The sequence below is a fragment of the Pygoscelis adeliae genome, unplaced genomic scaffold, assembly GCF_000699105.1.
Source record: "Pygoscelis adeliae isolate BGI_AS28 unplaced genomic scaffold, ASM69910v1 Scaffold328, whole genome shotgun sequence".
NCBI classification, from domain to species: domain Eukaryota; kingdom Metazoa; phylum Chordata; class Aves; order Sphenisciformes; family Spheniscidae; genus Pygoscelis; species Pygoscelis adeliae.
The window spans coordinates 22,959-30,619 of NW_008825309.1; the positions used below are offsets into that span (position 1 = coordinate 22,959).

A 7,661-nucleotide genomic window follows, 5' to 3' on the forward strand; every position below is an offset into this window, starting at 1 on the left:
TGAAGAACTGCAGCCCGTGGGAAGGACCCACGTTGGAGAAGTTCATGAAGGACTGTCTCCTGTGGGAGGGACCCCATGCTGAAGCAGAGGAAGAGTGTGAGGAGGAAGGAGGAGCAGAAACAATGTGTGATGAACTGACTGCAACCCCCATTCCCACTCCCCCCTGCGACACTGGGGGGGAGAAGGTAAAGAAAATCGGGAGTAAAGTTAAGCCTGGCAAGAAGGGAGGGGTGGAGGAAAGGTGTTTTAAGATTTAGGTTTTATTTCTCATTATCCTACTCTGATTTGATTGGCAATAAATTAAATTCATTTTCCCCAAGTCAAGTCTGTTTTGCCCATGATGGTAATTGGTGACTGTCCTCATCTCAACGCACGAGCCGTTCGTTATATTTTATCTCCCCCTGTCCAGTTGAGAAGGTGAGTGATAGAGCAGCTTTGGTGGGCACCTGGCGTCCAGCCAGGGTCAACCCACCACAACTGCTGGTAAAGGGAGACCAGGAAATTAAATTATGTTAGAAGCCTAACACTTAGCTAGTTAATGATACATAGTATGAGTCCTACTTCTTTTATCTTTTTGAGGCACAATATAGTCCCTTCCTACAGCCATTAAGAATGTGAGATTTTGACATATTTTTTATTTGTTTTCATAATTTCCTCTTTTTTTGAGCCTTCACACACCATCTTCAGGACTTCCTCTGCTGCCAAGATAACTAGAGAAATTGTTTCACTTTGGTTTTTGTATCACAGCTGAGTCTGATAGAGCTACAAGAACTGAGATGCTTGGGATCGAAGGCAATAGGAAAGGAAAAATAGAATAGAATGGAGTAGAGTGGAATGGAAAGGGAAAGGGAAGGGAAGGGGAAGGGAAGGGAAAAGAAAAGAAAAAAGAAAAGAAAAGAAAAGAAAAGAAAAGAAAAGAAAAGAAAAGAAAAGAAAAGAAAAGAAAAGAAAAGAAAAGAAAAGAAAAGAAAAGAAAAGAAAAGAAAAGAAAAGAAAAGAAAAGAAAAGAAAAGAAAAGAAAAGAAAAGAAAAGAAAAGAAAAGAAAAGAAAAGAAAAGAAAAGAAAAGAAAAGAAAAGAAAAGAAAAGAAAAGAAAAGAAAAGAAAAGAAAAGAAAAGAAAAGAAAAGAAAAGAAAAGAAAAGAAAAGAAAAGAAAAGAAAAGAAAAGAAAAGAAAAGAAAAGAAAAGAAAAGAAAAGAAAAGAAAAGAAAAGAAAAGAAAAGAAAAGAAAAGAAAAGAAAAGAAAAGAAAAGAAAAGAAAAGAAAAGAAAAGAAAAGAAAAGAAAAGAAAAGAAAAGAAAAGAAAAGAAAAGAAAAGAAAAGAAAAGAAAAGAAAAGAAAAGAAAAGAAAAGAAAAGAAAAGAAAAGAAAAGAAAAGAAAAGAAAAGAAAAGAAAAGAAAAGAAAAGAAAAGAAAAGAAAAGAAAAGAAAAGAAAAGAAAAGAAAAGAAAAGAAAAGAAAAGAAAAGAAAAGAAAAGAAAAGAAAAGAAAAGAAAAGAAAAGAAAAGAAAAGAAAAGAAAAGAAAAGAAAAGAAAAGAAAAGAAAAGAAAAGAAAAGAAAAGAAAAGAAAAGAAAAGAAAAGAGAAAAGAAAAAGCACAACATATTGCAAAACCCATAGGAAAAAAAGCCGTGAAAACAAACAGCAAGGCTTAAAGTGCCTGCCAGGTACTCTGCTGAGACTGCAATGCCAACACTGTAGCAAATGCAAAGACTGCAACAAACACCCTGAATGGGAAGAATAACGCTGCACACTGAGCACAGCAGCTACAAGCAGGGGCAAAGAGAAGGATGAACAACAAAAATGAAAGTAATGCCATAGGAAAAAAAAGAAACACAACACAAAATGGAGACGCGCAGTAAGGGATCTGTGCCCATTACGTATCAGTGCTCATCTGGGGCTTTCCAAAGGGTCTGTACATCCACATCTCACTGTCAGAGCGTGGATTTCTCTCCACTAAATCCAAGTCTACTCGACCCCAAAGCCAAATCTAACAGTAAGCATGGCTTCAGGACAGATAGATATGAAGGTGCGATTGAGGGTTTTCTCTCAGCAGTTCACCATGCAAAAATACACACAAAACAGATCTCAGCAGAGATAATCCCCAGATCTTTCAGGACAACACCCAAAACGTCTGGCAAACAGCACAACACAAAGCCTGCAGGAAACAGAGGGCTAAGAAAACGTTCAGAGCTTTTCCCTGCAGAAGAAGCCAAATAAACTGTTGCTTTGACAGAGAGAAACACAAACCTGGATTTCCAGAAACACAGCTGCTCCTTAAAGAAATGCTTATGCAGGTGCTTGCATCTGTTGGCAATCCTCAGAAGGCTGCTGGCACCTTTGGACCCTGTCAGCCACTGCAATCCTGACCATAAAACTAACCCTTTTATTTCCAAAGGTTGCCTATTAACCTTTGCAATGCAGTACAGTGAGAGTGAAGAAAATAAAAATGGGTGGGGCTGGGGATTTCTACTCTGCGGTCAAATATCCTATGACAAGTAAAAAGAAGTGTAAAGAGCCCTTAGAAAACTTCAGACAGCGGAAGCTTTCTTTAATGCTGTGGAAAATGGACTCCAAGAAACTAGTAGGGCTGTCCAATAAATTACCGTTAATCTAAAAGCGCAATAATCACCGGAAAAAGGGATGACTGTTATTGACTGTTGTGGCAGTGTGCTCCCCCCGTCCCCTGTGTAAGCAATGACCGCCAGTGGGGGTCGTTGTGGCTGCACCCAGCTTGTGCTGGACTTTGGGGATGGATGGCAACACAGTCGCCAAGGGCTGCCTGGAGCAGTGAGTCAAATGACTTGCTGATATGCAAATATGACTATAAGTCAACCCTCTTACTCTATAAACAGTGGACAGCCCAGGGCCCTTTGAGCTCTCCTGCACAGCAGTGGGCTGCACGGCGGGACCTCCCCTGGAGTAGGGACGCCTCTCAAGGTTACTCCTCGAGGTTGACAGATTCCTTGCCGCAACAGATCCTCAGTAAGTGACTAACAGCATTCTAAACTCTGAAATCTTAGCTAAGTGATATCAAGGATTAATTGTGCATATATAATCCTTTAGACATAAACCATTGACCAAGTCTGGGACTAGGTTTGGATCCAGCCACACCTAGACTCCTCTCTGAGAAGGAGTTTAGAAAGCAGGGGGGTCCTTTCTGAACCTCATGGCTCAACAAGAGGGTCTCCCTGACAGTGTTGTCTGACCCTGTCCTCTATGCAGTAAATAATCAAGTGTACCTTGCCATCGAATCTTGTTAAACCACTGTCGCATTTACCATTGAACTTTGTTAACTTACACTTTATATCACTGAAGTGTATTGTTGCTTCACCCTTACGAGTGAAGTGCAGTCTCACTCCATCCACAACCGTGCTGTAAAAATGTGTTTTTACTATCCTAGTAGTTACCTGATGTTTGCCTTAGCCATGCTGCAAAGTGCTTATGCAGGAACAGGTTTAGAAGACTTGGAGGTAAAGCAGGGGGTGGACTGTCTCCCATCCTGAACTACTTTTAATAGAAGGAAGAACCAGGGTGAGGAAGGAGGAGAAAAGGGGACAGGGGAATAGTAGGTTTTCCTAGGTGGCAATGTGAGCTTGACATAGGATGTTTTGGAGGAGGTCTCTTTGGGGAGAAAAAAAGCCTTCTTACTTGCAAGCTGGCATCTATGTCCTAACTTGCTTTGATATTAGAAGATAAAATATGTGCCCTCCCCAAACTGATAGCATTCTCTGCCTGTGTATAAATCAGTGTTAAATATTTTGCATAAAACCTCCCCTCTCTGGAAACCTTGCATTCTTCTGATGCTATTTCAATTAACAAAAAAAAAAAAAAATCCTTCAATGAAAACATGCACACACTGCAGAGGGGGAGTTTTAGCAAGTGAAAAGACATGGGGAAGGGAAGTCAAACCGAATAAATTCATGCTGTTGTGTCTGACAAAATACTCCATGCAAAGACAGTGTCATCCCACTAGAGGGAGTTGCAACCTCGGCGGAGTTGCATGGAGTTTGACGTGAACCAAAAGGCAAGCTCTACTTCTTCCAATACTTTTGCTTTTGGTGAATTTGGAAGCCAAGAAGAGGCTCCCTTTCCTTCTGCGGGTCATAGGAAGCTTTCGGATTATCTCTGACAAATAGCTTATTTTCCCTAGAGATGTACGGTTCCCTTTATGAACTTATGTTCATTTTTATCCCCCTGTTGCTATAACTGCACATCCCTGATGACCAAGACAGTAAATATTATCCTCTGTAAAGCATGAATTTTATATAGTGTTTATTGTTCAGTGATCAAATGTGCTTTTGGAATTACGTTACCTGCCCCAAAAAAGCCCTTAGTACCAAAAATTATGACACCATTAAGTGTCTCACGATTTATTTCTTTTTTTTTTTTAATGCTACAAAACACATACATGTGTAAATATGCTGGCAAGAGAAGTTGGAAAATGAGCTGTACCTGGACATCTGTCAAAATACCTGGTGATGATGTATGGTGAAGTGAAGGTCCAGAGCTTGAACACCTCCTGGTCTCTGATCCAACAGGATTTGAAGCTTGTGTCTGTAGCCACTCATCTCTGGGTTTCTGCCCTTGTACTTCCAGGCTGTGGTGGGCTATCTGCAAGCAGGATTTTTGCAGGAAGAGCATGGACGAGCATCCAAGGAGCTTCTTGCTCTTCAGCTGGAAGAAACTCTTTGGCTTCTTTTCAGGGCAAAACCATGTGAAGGGCTCTGTTTATTTTGTATACAAGACCACAGATTCCCATTCACACAAAAAAAGGGTCAGTCAAGACACAGGGACCTCCTAGAAAATGTCTGCAGCCTCAGGAAAGCTCACCTCATCCACTGCCAGGCTAGATATGCATATGCATATCAAAGACCTTGCCTTTGGGTGAGGCATCAGCCAAGAGTTGGAGCACCCTGCCCTCCATCTCCACTATCCTACAACTTAACCTCTTGTGTGCCTGCTGTGACCCCATCCCACGACTGGTTTTGGATGTTGGTCTGGTTGTGTCACTCAGAGAGGAGAGGGCTCACAAGTTGATGTAGAAAAAGAGGCAGAGACCTACTAACGGAGGCTGGGAATTCATGAGCTGGTGGATAACAAAAACACAGTGTTGATGTGATGGATGGTCTGGACACACCCCAGCCAAACATTATCCCTCACTGTTTGTCCAGGGCCTTTCTTCAGTGCTGGCTAAATGTTTCACCACATCCTACCTTCACAACGTACCTTCCTGGCATCAACCTCATCAGAGGTTGAGAATGGGCTTTTGTTTGCAGAGAGATATTTCTAATGGTTTGGCAAGAGCTTTACAGATCTCTCCTCCCCCCATCCCTTTTCCAGCTTTCAGATCTTGCAGATGAGTCCTCGTTGTCTCCATCTACACATAGATGTCATCCATGAGGCATAACATGGCATAACAGCTACAACAAAGAGCATGTCATTGCTGGACTAGTGCAGGACAATGGACATGGGAGTGACACCATGATGGTCAGGATGGCCCTCCAGGTGCTCAGAGGAAAAAAAAAAAAAATTAAACAGATTGTGTGGGTACAATTATGTCCTTGAACAGCTCCTTATTGGCAACTTTCTGCTTCATGTCCCTGTTTAGCTTTGGCCCCTATTTGCTATCATCTGAACACATCCCCAGGAAGAGGCTCACTATAAATGCACACTAGCTATTCCTTTGAGGATTAAACCTCTCTGAGCAGACGGGGAGAGGGTTTTTGCTGTCACTGCTGGAGGCCTAAGCAACAGGAGCCCCTGAGCCTCACCCAAAGCAAGGTGCTCATGGAAAGGATGTGGCACTGTTGATTTCTCCCAAGATATGCTTCAAGAATAAGGAATCCATCTTGTTTCTGCAGAGCTGTTCTGTATGCGCCAAATACTTGCTTTGCTTTACTCGTTAGTTGGAAGCTTTCCAAGAGCTGTAATGAATAATGACAGGTCTGTTCTCCAACAAAGAAAGCCTGAGGCACTTCACCAGACTGATGCTGGGAGAACAGGGAGGAAGTCACATGCTATTCACCTTGACAAAGAAAAGATTTACTTCTTTGAGCACCTGAAATGACCCTCTCCACTGCAGTTCTACTCTCAGGAACTTAAGGCAACAGGAAGATACCTCAAGCACATCAAGAAGAGGAAAGGTCATCTCATCGGAAAGAATGATGAGGTTTTGGGTAAATGTGTGAGTATTTCTTTAAAGGGAACATAGGTGAGGTAGAGACATTTAAAGCAAATTCAGTAGCAGAACTAGTGGGAAAATGAGTTTCAAACGAAAGAACACAGTAAGAGGTGCTAATGCTTCAGGAATTGGAGTTAGCAGTTGAAGAAATTAAAAGTTATGTATTTGAAGTGAGAACTTAATTAATTAATTGAAATTAATAACTTACACTAGAGACATTTTTAAAAAAGATGAGCAATTTGTTCAATAGGTAACTTCTTCAAGTGGAAGAGAAGATTAAATATTAACACAATACTATTTGCCTGCATAGTAATCTATCACATTATTTTGTACGTAAGAAGATGACTGCACCTGAACTTAGAAGAAAGATGTCAGTCATCAAAACCTGGCTGAAAAGATCAGTGAACAAACGTTTACGACTGAAAAAGAAAATTAACTTTACAGTCCTAAAAAAAAAAAAGTCATAACTATTGATATCAAACCTAAACAAGTCATAAGAGTTGGGCCGTTGTTAGCCCTAGGCAAAGTTGTACAGTTGCCTTATCTCAGCAATTAGGCAGCCTCATCAAAATCTAGTCATTAGCAAACAGCACATACCTCCAACAGTCATAACTTTTGATGATCAGTTCCTGTGGCTTTCATCACCCTTACAAACTGAGGTTTATAGACAAAATCCTTTCCTATTTTGCCTGAGGGTTATAATGTTTGCAATGACTGATGTCAAACAAAAATGTGCATGCATTAGAAAATGATGTTTTAATATGAAGGATCAAGCATTTTGTGCTAATCAAACTCCTTCCTGTGTGCAAAGCCAAGTGGTGTAAACAAATGAACATCTACTTAAAGCTACTTTTGCAATTACACTATAGAACTTTACTCTTTCATGAACTATTTAATGCCTCAAACTGCCAAAGTTGTAGAACAAGTAAAAGTCTTGACTATCACACAGCATGTCCAATTTAACGTATCTAAAGCCTTCAGTGAAATAAATTTACAGCCATTGGTTCCTAATGAAAAGGGGTTTTTTGTGGGTTTGGGGGTTTGTTTGTTTTTTAAACAGTCCCAGAAGCTGCCATGATTTTTCCACGTAATGCTCCAGTTTGATGCAGGTCAAATGTCGCCATTGCTAATGGTTGTATCATACACCTTTCTTCCACACATGGCAGAAAAATATTGCAGCTTGAGGCCCTTCATGCAGTTTGGTGTAACTGTCTCTCTTGTATGACAGCATCGGTGAGCTGCCAGACAGCGTGCAGGGAAGGCGAGCAGGCAAGGCGCAGCCCCCCTCCTGGCTCTAGAGGCCAACTCAACTAGTATGCCTCACCTTCCCAGAAGAGGACCAGCTATGGTTTCCACTCGGCCGAAAGCCGTCACCAGAAGGAATGTGGCGACCCAGACGGAGCCCTCATGCAAGCAAGCAGCTGTCCAGGTCACCGGCTGCAGAGAGTGCCTGAGCCTGTCACTTCTACCGGAGGGT

The 7,661-nt window shown here is 41.4% G+C and overlaps 1 pseudogene; it reads left to right on the plus strand.

The window, feature by feature from the left end:
* LOC103922154 overlaps positions 1-7,661 on the plus strand; it is a 24,393-nt pseudogene that overhangs the window by 602 nt on the left and 16,130 nt on the right.